We start from the raw sequence: 16,052 nt of genomic DNA, 5'->3' as shown, positions 1-16,052 counted from the left end.
ACGGGATGTTTGCTACAGCTGTCCCCACAAGAGGAAATCTATACGCACACACTCAGCAGTACTTCCCACATTTTCTTGGCTCAGACCCAGAACATCTCAACTTGCAAGAGGAAAATTTAATTTCAGGGCAGGGACAGCAAAAGGAGACCTCAAAGCCACAAACAGCCTCAATCACTGAGATTCTGCATCTCGGTGGTGGAAGGTGCCCAACAAACGGCCACCCAACTCCTGAAGACCTCTTGATGAGTCACTGAGGTTATTCTTTCCAAAAAGTTGTTATGTTCTCGCCCATTTTTATCAGAGAGCTCTTACATTTATCAAGGGGAATAGCACTGTCTAAGCCTGATGCCTGCTGACGCCAAAAACCCTACGACTGCATCCTAATTCTGGGAGACGCCCCATTGAGTCACTTTGATTCACAAAGTGTTGAATGATGACCCAAATAGTCAGGATCTGGATGACGTGTAGCCCCTATGGGTCTGACCTGCTGTTTATTGTTCTTAAGTTTTTTGGTGCTTTTTTTTTTTTTTTTTTTTTTTTTTAATTAAAGCTTTGAAACCAGGGCAGCATGTAGTTTGGGGGTTGTACGCTTCCATTTAATGAGAATTCAGACTTCAAAAGATAAACACTTCAAAGGGATTACAAAAGAAAAACTTATTCTTTAATCTCACTAAATAAATAAGCACAGCACACACTAATACCCTCTGCAATCCAGCTTCTTCGCGTTTTCCACTAACTATGTGTGTATCGTGCATCACATTTTAAAAGGTTTGAAGAAGCAGAACAGATCACTGAAAGAACCTGTGCAAACTTCTTACAGAACAATAACCAAATGTGGTCTCCTCTTTCTGCACGAGCTTGAGCCCTAACAAAAAAGCCTTGCAAGTCAGGACACTGGTGTAGTTCTGAAAACCCAACATCTGCTACAGTCAAGGCAAGGCTGTCCCCTCCTCCAAAGCCAAGAAGCAACCAGCACTGGTTACACAGATCCTTCCAACATCATTAAGACTAAATTGCAGCCTTTTTACTTGTAATGACAAGGTGGCAACCACACAAGGTCTGACTTCAGGTTGTATTGGCACTTCAGAGTCCTGCCTACACACACATGCCCCACGAGATGGAATCACAGCATGAGGCAAATCATTCCTCAATTGGGGAATTATCCAATTACAGGATCATGGAATCATTAAGGTTGGAAAAACCCTCTAAGATCCCCAAATCCAGCCCCAACCCATCTCACCATGCCCACTGATCATACCCCTCAGTTCCACATCTCCATGGTTCTATAACACCTCCAGGGTTGGTGAACCCACCATTCCCTGGGCAGTCCGTTCAGACTCCTCTCCTTGTTTCTCTCAAAGACTTCTGCACAAAACAGACCTTTAATACATGCATGCAAATGAAGTCACTTCAGGCAATGAAATAACATGATAAAGAAGACATCCCCAACACCTGCCCCAAACAACAACAGGAACAGAAAGTCCAGAGGGGGCACATTCTCCTTGTTTGGAGTCTAAGGGTTTTGCCAGAGAAAGCTCAGAATAGGCTCATGCAGCAGAGCCCTCCCTCTTCAGACATCCACTATTCTTAAATAAACAATTTTTTTAAAAATCAGATGAAACTACAAACATGTTCTGAACTTATTGGAAGAAGCAGGCAAAGCACAGATAGGACACCAAGGTTTCTCATTAAGAGGAAGCACAGGATGTGTTTTGTTCCTTTTTCACAATATCTTCCTGGCAACGTCAGTGGGAAAATAATTTGTTCTTCTCTGGTTTGGAGGAGAGATGGGCAACAACTCCTGTCAGTGCACCACAAATTGCTCACAGCTGTAAATCTAATGAGGTTCTTTGCTTTTAGAAGTAGCAAAGAAGTTTTAAGCAGCTTAAGAGGTGTAAAACCAGGTTCTTCCTGGCAGAGAAAGCCAACTATAAACCATGAAAATACAGATGATTGGGGAGAGTTTGAAGTATCCAAATGAGCTAGGAAAATTTGTTGTGACGTGGAATAGAGTTAATCCCATCCTTAGGTTAGCTGCTGAGTGTGTTAAGGTCTACTTTCACCTCTAAGTATGTGTCACTGGGGAAGCCCAACTTGGGCTGCCCACTGGAAAGTGTCTCCTGTGCTTGAACAGAAATGCTGGCAATTGCCAGACAAGGTAGGATGCTGTTTGGCAGGCACAAAAATGTTATTTCATTGCTGGAACATAAATGTGAAATTCAGTTGTAAGTTAAGTTTAAAAGGGAGTTTTGTTTTGTTGGTTTTTCTTAAGTAGAAAGATCAGTAAGGGAAGTAACAGCAATACCTAAATTTCCATTCCAAGGAGCTAATTAGCCCTTTAAGCACTTTCTCCTTCTATAGAGCTTTCTGGCTGAGAAAAACTGAGACTAAGTGCCTCAACAGGAACATTTACTCAATTAGAAATACAAACAGCTTCCCGTGGAAAGCTAGGGCAGCCAAACCAACGTGTAAACTTTACACTGTGAGAGAGGATAGGCCTGTCCTACCAAGCCAGCATTTGGTAAGCACATGCCAGCTTCCAAGCTAGAAGATGCCAGGAAGACAGTGGACTTGAGCAGACAGACTCATAGCATTGTTAAGGTTAGAAAAGAACTCTCAGATCCCCAACCCAACCCCAGTCCACCTCCACTATGCCCACTGACCACATTCCCAAGTGCAACATCTCCATGGTTCTTGAACACCTCCAGGGATGGTGGCCTCACCACCTCCTTGGGCAGCCTGTGTCAATGCGTAGTACCACTCTTTGGGAGAAGCTATCAAGCTTCAGTTCCACCATCTAAGCACACGCTAATCAGACTTTCCAAGGAGGCCTTAACATTGCCCATAAAGATCTGCTTGGTAGCATCGAGGAAAAACAAACAGAAGGAGGTCACAGAACATTCTGTTTTTTCCTTTGTGAGGGTGGGCTTGATGTATTGAAGAGTTTAGCTGGGCACCAGAAGGTGCTGATGAGTTAAATCAGAGGGACGAGAACAATCCCAGCTCTACTCAAAATGAGGTTGCTGAAATCCTGAACCAGGTCAGCTAGCAGAGATCCCAATCCCTTTGCTAGGGTCATCCTGCATCCAAGTGGTATTCAAGCTAGCCAGCACAGTGGCATTTTGGAAGAGGGAAAGGCAGCCTGTTTCCATGTTACAAAAGAAAACCACTAATACTACTACTGGTAAACAGAGGACAGACCATGGGAAGAAACCTTCGTGTTTCATGCCCAAACCTTGGGACATCACAGTGGGTCAGCAGTTAAGAACACGATCAGAATATTCATGATCCTATGACAAACAGCTCAACAGTAAACTGGGGTGAGACAACAAGGACCCAGACAGAACCAGCAGGAGTGGCTGCTGATCTTGGCAGAAGACGTGGAAGAGGAAGTGTCTGAGTCATGGAACTGAATAGTCATGCCACAATGTGCCTAGCGGGTCTGGGGGAAGCTGGAAGCAGAGGAAGGCTGCATCTTGACCAATACACCCCACGTTCATCCCTGGAGGTGCTCAAGGCTGGGTTAGATGGGGCCCTGGGCAGCCTGATCTGGTGGGTGGCAGCCAAACCATGGCAGGGGGCTTGGAGCTCAATGATCTCTAAGGTCTCCTCCAACCTAAGCCACTCCATGATTCTGTGTTCAACCTCTGTTACCTAAAGACCATCTAAAGGAGGATGCACTCTGATATCAGTTCAGAGATGAAACCACATCAGCATGTCTGAACACAGAGACAGGTGAGAGAAGTGATCTTTTTCCCCCCAGTGGGAGAAGACAAGACCAAGGAAGCATAGACGGATGCTGAAGAAAACTGAAGAAACTTTTATTTTTTAATTATTAAAACTATTAATACCTTAAGAAGCTTAAATAATTGCACTGTTTTTCCTCTCCACAGACTCCAGAGCTTTGCCAGCTTGGCCAAGCTGAAGCGCAGAAGTTTACACCGAGCCTTATCCATTCTCAGCATGTGTTTTTGCTGAGGAACTAAGTGGAAACAGAAGTGTTTTTCGAACATGCACACACTGCCATGCAGTTTCCTTTACAGACAAGCTTTTCTTCCCCCCTCCCTGATTACCCTTTCCTACACACACGCAGGAGAGCTCACCATAACCACACGTGAATTGTGTTAGCTGGTCCTCCGAGGGCAGTTTTCATCTCGTCTGGAAGATGTTAGCAGCTAAGCAGAAGCCAGTCCAACATATTGCTACAGAGGTCTTGTCATCTGCTTTCCCCTTGACATCTTCCCTGCTGCATTGCTGAAAATTTGGTTCACGCCAGCAGGAAGGGAACCGCATGAACCGTGCCAATAGCACTCAACTGAGAAGGAGTAAAATGCCTCCACACCCACTGCACACACTTTAATTGAAACCGTGAGGGGAAAGAAACAGCAAGATGCATTTTACGATCAATACTTCACACGTCTGCTGTGCGACTGCTATCCAGAGAATTAAGCATGAATGTCTCTGGCTTAATGAGAGGTGGAAAGTCCTAGTTAAATGGATTACAAGCTCTTTATTTCCTATGATTGATTCCTTCCATGCGGCTGTAAGAGCCATTCTTCATAAATGTTCTTACACAGCAGAGAGGCTCTATTAGGGAAGCAGCAAACTTGTTCCCATACAGTGGCTGCCTTTTTCCTCCCAAACTTGCTTTCTGCAGGTCACACGTGCAGCTCTGCACCACAACACGCTCACCAGAGCACGAGATGACCACGTGCACAAGAGCTGCTCCCTCTGCATCTTCCAAGATGTTATTTCTGCTTCCATTCCCAAAGCAAACATTCACTGCTCCGTAGTGGTTAGCTGCTCCTCTGTAGCTCCCTTGTTCTACAAGCTGGATACTGTTTTGGCTTCGTGCACAAAGAATGCATAAATTAACGTGATAAGACTAATTGCACAGCCAGCTCCTTCCCACTGCAAACACAGTGGATGTCCTGTGGCCAAAGTAATCAGAAAAGAAAATAGTTGGCAGGATCTGGTGACGTGAAAGGCACAAAGCCAATCCTGTCTTCCTGATTTTGGAGAGCTTCCACCTCCAGCACTTTTTCTTTCCTTCTCATTGTTCCAAATCAGTCCTTCTAACGCTGGAAAGGATTTCCAGGCGTTAACCTTTGGATAGGACACTCCAAAAAGGCCATGAGCTAGCTAACAAAGCCCAGGAGATGACCAAGATGATCAAACATCAGGTTGGATATTAGGAAGAATTTATCCTCCAAAGAGCAGTCTGGCACTGGCACAGCTGCACAGGGAATGGGGGGGTCAGCATCCCTGGAGGTGTTCCAGAACCATGGTGATGTGGCACTGAGGGATGTGGGCAGTGGGCATGGTGGGGTTGGGCTGGTGATCTTAAAGGTCTCTTCCAAACCTTAATGATTGTATGACTCTGTGAATGGTCAGCATGGATTAAGGAGTGGTGAACATGAACACAGAAGGACTGTTAACCCCTCTTTGTCATGTAGAAGAAATAATCAAAGTCCTTAGCAAGAATCCACTGTGATGATAATGAGAGATGCTGCCTCATGCCTAGGAAGGCCAGACATGACACCAGCACAGAAAGTGGTCCAAAAGGTTCAAGGAAGACACATGCAAAACATCTCTTGAAAATGAAGCTACCACTTCTGACTCCAGAAGGTGCTAGAGGTGACTCTGGAAGGCTATACAAGCTCCATCTTGGAGAGACCTGACTGGACAAAGCTCTGAGCAACCTGACGTGGGCTTACTGTTGGCTCAGTGCTGCTCTGAGCAGGAGGAGTGGAGAAGAGCCTTCTTGAGGTCCCTCCCAATAAATAAATAAAACATCAAGAGCCAGCTCCCGCAGGAGCCCCAGCTTCCGGAACAACACACACACACAAAACACTGAAACAAAGGCAGGACCAAGAACTACACGCTCCCTTATCCTGTAACGTCCTCCAGGCCTATTTCACCACAGATATTTTAACTTCTAACAGAGGAAGAACTCAAGCCCAGTTTCCCTGCCTCCTGTTCCAAAGACATTCAATGGAGCACAGGTTTCTCTAGCTTTCCTAAAGCTTCTTTCCAGCTATTGCTGAACTCTTTCCAGTTCTGTATAAATCAGTCTCTGTTCAATGCAAGGAGACACAGACATGACAGTTTCTCTCCCAGAGGATTTACAAGCTCCATCTAGACACTGTGGTGCATGAAAATGGCATCAAGGGAAATAAGCAGGTAAGGGAAGACAGGCTACAGCCACCAGATCACAGAGCTACTCATACAGGTGAATACTTTTGACTGCTGACGCTTTCAAAACACAGGAGCTGATCTTTAGGAAGACATGAATAAGGACAAAGTGCTTTTACTCTGTTTGCAGCAGTGTAAATCTTTCAGGAGAAGGGAATTCTCATTTGACTTGGAAACCAGCTGCAATACTCTCGAGTACTTTCCAGTTTCAAAAAAGCATCCCAAAATTCTGGTCAAGGCCATTGTGACTGTGGCAGTAGAACTGACACACAGAGTGAAAGGGGAGGGGAAGGGAACCACCCCCCTTCCACCCACAGGGTGACTCCCAGAGCTAACAGAGGAGATCCAGAGTCAATTCCAAACCATGCCTGAAGAGTCCTGTTCTAATAAAAACTAAAGGCAAAACCCCATCTGTCAGTTGCATCAGCTACTATATTGTTTTCATTATGGAAAGGGCAAGCCATGAGGGATTTCAGCTCATTTACTGATGCAACTCCAAAACCTATCAAAGTGCTTTCAAACATTTCTGAGGTCTCTCAGTACTACAGGCATTAAAACAAGTCCAAACCAGAGCCCTCTCCAGCATCAACCATGCTTTCTCCAGGCGTTTACCAATGGGACCCCGATTCAGCATGCAATGAACAGTGACAAATAGAGTGGTGGATACAAGAAAATTACTATTAAACAATGACATCTGCAAACTGCCTTCACAGCAATCCAGCCATCCTTCCTCCACCCCACTCACAGCGAGGCTCCCGATAAAACTGAACAGGACTTAATTTAGAAGTGAGTATATAGGATACTTCTGTTCTTCATGATAACTCATGAAAGCCAAGCATTACTGACCATCTTTACAGCTATTTCTACATCTTTCTCCCCTTCTCTTTCACACCAAGCAGGTGATTGATGCAAGAACCCAAGGGATCTGTTAATACAGAGTTATGTAGTTTGGTGGGAATTGCTTCCAGCCCAGAGCAACTCATCCAAACATCTGGAGCAGCTAAGCAGTCCCACAGGAACCCAGAGACCAAAATGCAAAAGGATGAGTATTTTTCTTCCCTTCCCCAAGAAATAATCATCTTTCTAGGAAAAACAAAAACAAACAAACAAACTCAGAAAAAGAGAGGTAATTTTCTTTAGTATCCTTTGACTATATGTACTAAGGGACATGGTGTAGTAGGGAAATATTGGTGGTAGGTGGGTGGTTGGACGGGATCATCTTGGAGGTCTTTTTCATCATCAGTGATTCTATGATTCTATGACAATGCAGTACGGGAAGAACAAAATAATAAAATAAAATAAAATAAAATAAAATAAAATAAAATAAAATAAAAACAACACAACTATCACCACCACTAAGAAAACCCACATGAAAATGCTTACCAGGGCAGAGTGCTCAGCATCACAGATTAAGGACCAGTTTATGCAGGTGTTCAGTCATTGCTAATAGTTTGTTTAGAGGAGATGTGTTCATTCAACAAGATGACCTTTCTGTTCCTACACGTGGATGTCATCACAAAAGATGACACAAGCAGAGCCAAAGCACACCTTTCAGTATCAGGGAAAGGAGAGGAAAAAAAACAAAAAACAAAAAACACAAAAAGGCATCTTGCAAATCTTTTGATGAGCCATCTTTATGTAAGCACAAAGCAAAACAAACACTTGCTGGGCTGCAAAGCTATACTTACTCTGATGACAGAAGCACCCACTCAGGTAGGTCACACACACCTGGTGTCCAGCACACAGCCCAAAAAAGCAGCTTTCCAGGGAAGCAGAGAAGGGTTTTTGGGACCAGAAGTCTCCCACAGAGAAGCACCTCTTGGGTTTAGTTATTAAGAGGTTCCTGGGAAAATTACCCTATGTAAATTGAGAGGGCAGGTCAACTGCACGCAAAGCTTCCAGGATTCAGCATTTTACTTCCAGCCTGGCTCACTTCACGTCTGGTAGTTCACTTTGGGTCTTCATCTTGAGTCAATTCAGATTAAGAGCCCATTTACATCGAATCATAGAATCCTTAAGGCTGGAGAAGGCCTCTAAGATCATGCCCAACCATCAACCCATCCCCACCATGGCCTCTAACCATGTAGGAACAATGATGAAAGCTACCACCCACAAGCAGATTTCTACACATTAGCCAAGAGCTAAAAATACCTTTACTGTCAGCTTGTTTTTCTAAGTAAACTCAGCCAGCTTGCATAAGTCTCCCCAATCCCATACTCCTTGCTCCCCATTACCCCTCCTTCCCTCCAAGCAGCCATGCCCCAGAGCATCAGCCTCTTCCAATGCCCTGAGCAGTTATGCACAGCCAAACTCTGCAAGAGTCACTGTTGGGTGGAACAGGATCACATGAGCCTCCCAAAGGGAACCCCAAAGGGTTCCAGTCCAGCCCACTATCAAAGATTAGTCAGCACGTACAGCTGAAAACATGAAAGAAGGCAAGAGGGAAGATGAAAGAATTTGAAATAAGCCTCAAAGAAGCAGGGCTTTGTTTCCTCTTTGGTCAACTTTATTTTAGTTAAATAGAGAAACTTTGAGAACATCGCCCATTAAATAACTTGCTGGGTGGAGGATCGAGCCAATATCTGCTATTCCTTGAGCACACTTAAAAAAATACTGGCTCATTAGCCACATTAAGAGAAAGTACCAAGTTGCTAATCAAGCATCTGTGCAAGTGTGAATGCAGAGAAATTTCAGGATTAGGCCTTTATAAGGACTAGAAAATAATAATTTTTAGAAAAAGGACCACCAGCTAGCAACATCTGTTGTTGTTGGAGTGGTTTTTACACACTCCTGAAACTCAAGGGTAAAGCAACACAAGAATTACTCTTCCCTGGATAAGCATACCCAGGTTCAGTGCCACCAGCATCCAGGCTGGATAAAACAAAGTACTTAATTTCAAAGGAAAAGAGCTGCCCACGAAGGAAAGAAAATGCCAGCTACAGAACTGGGATAGTACATATGGGAATGGAAAAGAGAAGGGGGCACTGATCTCTGCCACAGGAGAGAGTGGTGCAATGCTTCAGAGAGCATTTCTTAGCTGGGTAACTGCTCAGACTGGAGAAGGGAGGAGAATGGAACTGGGAAATCAATCAGAGGCACAAACACCATGGAGGCTGCTCATAATGGCTGAGTACATAGTAATAGGGAAAAGGGATCTAGACAGCTGGGCTGGTGATTGGCAACCTTGCACATAGCAGCAGGGGGTTGAAACTAGATGAGCATTGTGGTCCTTTGCAACCCAAGCCATTCTGTGATGATTCTATGATTCTATGAGAGTTACACAGAGAGGAAAAAGAAGAGTACTCCTAACTGTCCACACATGCTCCAGGCCACAAATGAGAAGGTATGCTGCAGAGAAACACAAAGATTGCATTTAGCAAGAGTTAGCTTATGCAAATTTGTAGACGATTGCAACATACCAAGTTGGATATTAGGAAATATTTCTTCTCCGAAGGAGTGGAGATGCAGTGGCACAGCTGCACAGGGAGTGTTGGGGTCAGCATCCCTGGGGTGTTACAGAACTGTGGGGATGTGGCACTGAGGGATGTGGGCAATGGGTTATGGTGAGGTGGGTTGGGGTTGGATTTGGGGATCTTGGAGGGCTTTCCCAACCTTCATAGTTCTGTAATTCTATAAAACCCTGCATTAAGGAGGTAAAGAACTACCTGAGCAGCAGGAAAAAATACATTTTTTTTTTCAACGAGGAAAAACAGTTTGATACCATTGCTTGTATAAGTTCATAAAATCCCCTCAAGCATTCTGAGCAAAGAAATCTTCCTCTCAACAATGTATTAAAGAACAGAAAACTCCTCAGTCAACCACTTTCTTTTGCTCTCAAGGTATTTACAGGGCCCAATGCTTTACTCCATTTACAGAAATACCCAGTGTCCTGCTCAAGGGATCATCAAAAGCACAAAGCAGAAGGCATCAGCAGTGGAAAAACACATTAACAAGTTAATCTAGCATTCATGAGAAAGAAAAATAAATGAAAAAATAAATGAAAAAACTAAGTGTACATCCTTAGTTTCCAAAGATGGCAGTCCAATTGTTTTCCCTTGTCTTAAGAACTGTTTTCAACCGAAAGCCAGAAGCTCAACATCAGCATTCCATCTGCTTAATCACTGCAGGAGTTTAAGATCTCTGATTACCTCTGCATCCTGGATATGAGAGCTCTGTGTTCTAAGTAAGGCACGGGAAGCTTTTACTTCATAGAATCATAGAATCACCAGCATTGGAAAAGACCTCCAAGATCATCCAGTCCAACCATCCATCTACCACTAATATCTCCCCACTAGACCATGTTCCTTAGTACAACATCTACAAGTTCCACGCCACTTGCTAGAGCCTGAAGGCCGTTTTCCAGATAGGATTCAATTTGTAAACCAGCACAGGTATCTTTGCGTTGAGATACAGTCCAGCTGACTTGCGACAGCAGATCTGTTTGGCTCACAGTTGATTTGACACTCATTTGAGTTTCTGTCAGTCTAGCAGAGCATTACCACCAACAGGTCCTTTTTTGTTCCCAGGAGCCTGATCCGATTTTTTGATTCTGTGGATTATCAGCAGTATGTTTTTTCCCCTCCCCCACCCAAACTTTGCTACCTCTTAATCTGTCTCAAGAACAGTTATGTAAGAGTCCCTCTGGTTACAATGGAAAGAAACGTTTTCTTCTCTGACCTGAATGAATAGCACATTTTCCACATCTCTATCAGCTCTAGCCTTACTCATCCCAGAGATGCAAAACAAATCGATCTGCTCCCCAAACTCAAATAGTTTAGGCATTAGATACAACACACTTCCTTAACCAGAAAGCCCCTTTTTTCCTCCTGAAAACTCCCCAGTCTGAATGACTGGGATACTCTACCTACAGTAGTATCTTGGCTCTTCTTAGATAGTCAACTTACAGCTCAGCCATTGCAAAGTTTGGGAAGCTCTTAAGCCAAGAATGCATTAGAGAAATAAATACGTGCATCTCCAAGCCATCAAGAAGCTTATCAAGAAGTCTAAAAATGAGTGAGATGGAAGCTGGCCTCATTCACACTCAGAAAAATATCATTCTAATGTCTGCACTTATTAATGTCAAACTGAGTTGAAAATTTAATTGAAGTATTGTTCCCTTCCTTGGCTTTACTAAGCCCATAGTTGTCAAATGAGACATGAAGAAAACTTTCCACATTATTCTAGTGGTCGGTGACCCTGAACATAGCAGGGGGTTGAAACGAGATGATTGTGGTCCTTTTCAACCCAGGCCATTCTATCATTCTATAATTCCTGCTCCCTCCAGGTGAACCAGTGATTTCACTACTGTTATTTCAACACAATCCAGAAGAAATCTCGATTAATAATTGCTAGAAGACAACTTCTTAAAAGGAGAATGCATTTTATTTCACGCTGTGAATTGCATCAGTCAAAACAGCACAGCAGACTTAAAGCCCTTGGGCTCACACTCTTCCATGTCATCAGGATGGCACTGAGGTACTCCTGCTCATCCAGCAATGCTTTTGGAATCAGCCTGTGCATCCCACAGTGCCAAACCAGGCTCTGCCAACCCACAAGATTCAGAGTTACTTAATCAACCTGCTCTTCACATGATCCCATAGCTGCCCTGAGAGGGAGGTTTGACTAGATGGCTTCATGAGGTCCCTCCCAAACTGAGCTACTCATTCTAAGACAATATTTACGTACAGCAACAGCAACAAATCAGAATCATTAGGCTGGAAAAGACCATCAAGCCCAACCTCAGCCCACCCCACCGTGCCCACTGCCCACGTCCCTCAGTGCCACATCTCCACGGTTCTGAACACCTCTGGGGACATTCCAGCAAATTCTCAGAACAGCTCAGCAGCAAATTACAAAGGAATGCTTTAAGTTTACTGACTACTTGATCTCAGCCAGGCCCACTTGAGTTCAAAGGAGCATCTATCTCCCAGCATCCAAAATTCGCCCTTACAAGGTATCCAGAATCCGTGTTCTCGCAGCTGATGCCCCTTTCCTCCACATAAGGAAAACTAACTTTCTCAAGCATTTATCTCACTAATCAAGGCAAAACACAATCCTGTTTCGCAGTAAACATAACTGGACTCTGTTGTCCATTATACCAGTGGGACCAGCATGGTGCAAGCATTAATGAGCAAGGCAGGTGTGCACACAGAGTGATGCACCCCAAAACATCACAAGAAAATGGAGGAAACAAGGAGAACAGACTATTGCTCAACAACCACAGTGAAAATATGCCTTGCCAAGAGCTTGAAAGCAAAATAAATGTTGTATTTCATCCATAGCCACATACTGATTCAAGACACCGTCAATGCACCAGAGAAAAGCAAGGAATCCAGCTGCCCAGCAGCTATTTCACCAGTCCCAGGTCTCCAACAGCAGCATCCATAGAGGAAAGAAGTGTGCAGAGAGAAGTTCTGGTTGTCTGCCTCCTGGATGGGGAGAGCACAGCATACCGACTTGGGGAAAAGAAATTCAGAAGCAAGTTGGAAAGAGAGAAGAATGTCACCTTTTCCCTTCTTCTTCCCTTTCTAAATGGCTGTTTCCACTAGAGAAACAAAATGTTTTACCAGGTTCTAAAACAGTCTGAGGTTTGCAGCCAACAACAAAACTCTGGGTCTGACTGCTCCGGATGGAAACATTTTCCAGCATAAACCTTCAAGCTAACAACGTTGGTTGAAGCGATGTAAATCACCATCTTCTCTTTAATCCTGGCTATTAACTTTTAGCTTTCTAAGCAATTTTGCATATTCCAGAAAGTCGGGGTTTTGGAACATGCTGCTTTCCAAGAATATCCGTTTCTGTCTTTAGCAGCATAGCAATTACAACCTAGTGAGCACACTGCAACACTAACTGAAGTCCTTGATAATCCTTACCTTCACTTGCCAGCGGTCTTCTTAGCAGTATTTAAGAAGGGGTGATGTTTGCACTGGGCTAGGAAACACCATCCTGATATTCAGCAGTATCTTGTAAAAATTAACTTGAATACCACGCATTTTCCAGTGGTGTTTTGTTGCGGAACCTTCTGCTGAGGCCCTTAAATTCCAGATTTTTTCTCTCCTTTTTTCTGCTTTTTATATTGACGGAATGAAGCCTATTAAAACCTTTTTTCTTTTCTTTTTTTCTTTTTTTTTTTTTTTTTGGCAAACAGGAGAGCAGAGCATCGCACGCTCATTTCTATTCCCAGGATATGATGCAAGCGCCTTCCTCACACACCCACCACGCTTTGGTCCACAATCTGTTTGGCTTCACAACATCCCTCTAAGAGCAAAAACACGGAGGCAGCTCCATGTCTCGTCTAGCTCTGTCTTTCAACGGTCTGTTCATGTTTCTTTTCACAGCTTAATAAGGAGCCGTTCTTATGCAGGAGAAGCGTCTTTCCATCCATCACTCATTCAGCATATGCAACTTGCTCAGCATGCCCAAGCTCTCTGGAACAGGTGGCTCAGCTTTTTACAGGGGTGTAAGTGCTGTTTCTCTTAAATCTCAATTTGAGCCCAGAATAGGCATTTTAAAAAGGGATCCTGAAGTCAGTAGTTTTCTCCCAGTTAAAGAAACAGCGATGTCAAAGCTGACGTTTTTCAAACCCACTGCTGAAAAAACAAGATACTTACTGGGACAAATCTGCAAGACTGACAAATCCAAACTGGTACTTGGCCCCCATGCACAGGGAAATAACCACAGATAAAAGCATGTTACAGAATGAGGAGAAATCAGTGGAGCTGGCTATTCTTTGGCAATGGAATGCTCAGCAAGTACCTTTCCCATAAGGTTTTCAAGTGAATTTTCTTTGCGTTCTTAGGACTTCATCAAAAGGGACTTCCAAGCTCAGTCTTGTTCTTCAGCCACGTGGCAGATGGTGACCCTGCTGACAGCTCAGTCATGGCTGCAGGGAGCTCCACGTGGTGCACAGCCAACGCACAGCGGGAACGCATCATATTTCAGCATAACGGGTACAACTGTCTGCAGAGCACACCTTGGGTAAGCCCAACCTTACCTCCAGCCAACACAAAACAGGCTGTCCAAGGTCCCATTACAGTCACCATGGGGGTCATTCTCTGCCATGTTGACCAGTCCAGCTGTCTCACTATTGGAGAAGCCAAAACACACAGCTAGATGTTGTGTTTATAGAGCACAACCATGGATTACGTTCTCTCCATCATGAACTATTGTCTCCACATTTACCTACGGAGAAGTTTCCAAATAATATGGCTGCCTGGCTTTAAGATAAGAACAGATTTGGTAGTCGTGCCACTAAGCTCACATCGTCCTGTTTAGGCAAGAAGGATGGAAGTGGACATACCAAGTTTCAGACACCTCTTCACATAGGGAAAGTAAGAGTTCTATCTTCTTACTGATCTCTACAACTACCTTCTCCCAGGTAACTAGTGGTAAGACAAGAAGCACTGGCCTTAAATACTTACTTAACCAGGGGAGGTTCAGGTTGGATAACAGGAAAAGTTTCTTCTCTGAAAGAGTGGTGACACATTGGCACTGCCTGCCCAGGAGGTGGGGAGTCACCATCCCATAGAGGTGTGGTCCCACTGAGGGACATGGTCAGTGGGCACGATGGCTGTGGGTTGGGGTTGGACTTGGGGATCTGAGAGGTCTTTTCCTGCCTTAATGATTGCATGATTCTATGACAGCATCTTAGTTCTTTGCTGTCAATGTCGGAAGAGATCTGTGGAAGAAGCTACGAACATCTGCATCTTGCAAGGGCCGAAATCCCTCACATTCAGTGCTTCCTCCTGTTCTCCACATTAAATTTAGGATTTACAAAATATGCAAGCGGTGGCATCCCTCAGAGCATCAGTTTCAAGTCCCTACCAGGATCCATGGGCATCACTGGAGGAAGGAGCAGAGCATGGGGAGGAGATCACAAAACGAACAACACAGCAAATCCATTTTCAGTTCAAGCCAGGAGGTATTTAAGAGTACAATCACACCTTTGCCACTCTTTGCTGCTGCAGAAAATGCTTAGACCTACCTCCACACTAGATTTTCCTTTTTCTTCTCCCACACGTGCTATCAAAACTTGTCCTACACTCTAGGAACCAACCAAGCATGACAAGATGACCTCTTTATGTATCAGAATAAGCCTGATTTTTTAGTCAGTTCAGCAGCTGGCACACACAGATTTCAGGCCTGTCAAGTATCATCCTGAAGGCAGAGCCAAGGATCACCCCTTTTGCCCCCTGATAAAACAATCTGCTAAAGCCAACCACCAACAGAGGAAACCAAGAGCAGGGACAGGATCAGCTCCAGCAGATCCAGAGCAAAACCAGACAACCCCAGCACCAATGGTACCATTTAAACATGCTTGCATTTAATTTCAAGAGAGAGAAAAATATTTCTTCCCCTGCTCTGACAGGCAACTCTCCAGCCATCTCCATCTCCAGTGCAAGGCACAACAGAAGCAACAAGGAAAAAGTGCTTTGAAGAGGACAGTCAATAACCTTGGCAAGATGTTTGAGATTCACACATTTTTTCCTGCTGCATGTTTATGCTTTGTTACAGGCACTCTTTTCCCAAGGAGGCTGAATCACTGGATTTCTAAAGACAGGAATTGTCAGCAGCTTTCCTCCTGCTTTACAGAGCAAATACTCTCCAGGGCACTCTTGCACAACTGACTTGATATTTTTTACTTCAGCAGCCATAAGCTGTATTTAAGACAGTCTCCATCTTTGTATTATGACAGCCTTGATTTTTTTTGCTCTGAGATGTAATGCAATTTACTAGCTGAAAGTATCTCCAGCTGCAGTTATTGCCTGGTAGAAGCTGAACCAGTATCCATTCATCACCCTGAAATGAGGTTGTACAAGAAAGTCAAAGCTCATCATCAATTTCTTGCTGAAATCAGG

The 16,052-nt window shown here is 44.1% G+C and overlaps 1 protein-coding gene across 5 annotated transcripts in view; it reads right to left on the bottom strand.

The window, feature by feature from the left end:
• Window positions 1-16,052, bottom strand: part of GDPD5 (glycerophosphodiester phosphodiesterase domain containing 5) — a 157,954-nt gene that overhangs the window by 103,621 nt on the left and 38,281 nt on the right. Inside the window, exon 1 of one of the 5 annotated variants that reach the window (XM_085216658.1) lies at window positions 4,104-4,279. The exons of the other annotated variants lie outside the window; for them this stretch is intronic. The gene's annotated coding sequence lies outside the window, so the exon portion shown is untranslated. Of the gene's footprint in view, window positions 1-4,103; window positions 4,280-16,052 lie in introns of those variants that run through there. 5 annotated transcript variants of the gene reach the window in all.

The sequence above is a fragment of the Meleagris gallopavo genome, chromosome 1 (assembly GCF_905368555.1).
Source record: "Meleagris gallopavo chromosome 1, MGAL_WU_HG_1.1, whole genome shotgun sequence".
Classification (NCBI taxonomy): Eukaryota; Metazoa; Chordata; class Aves; order Galliformes; family Phasianidae; genus Meleagris; species Meleagris gallopavo.
The sequence above is the reverse complement of the archived record's forward strand: the minus strand, read 5'-3'. Positions and strand labels throughout refer to the sequence as shown.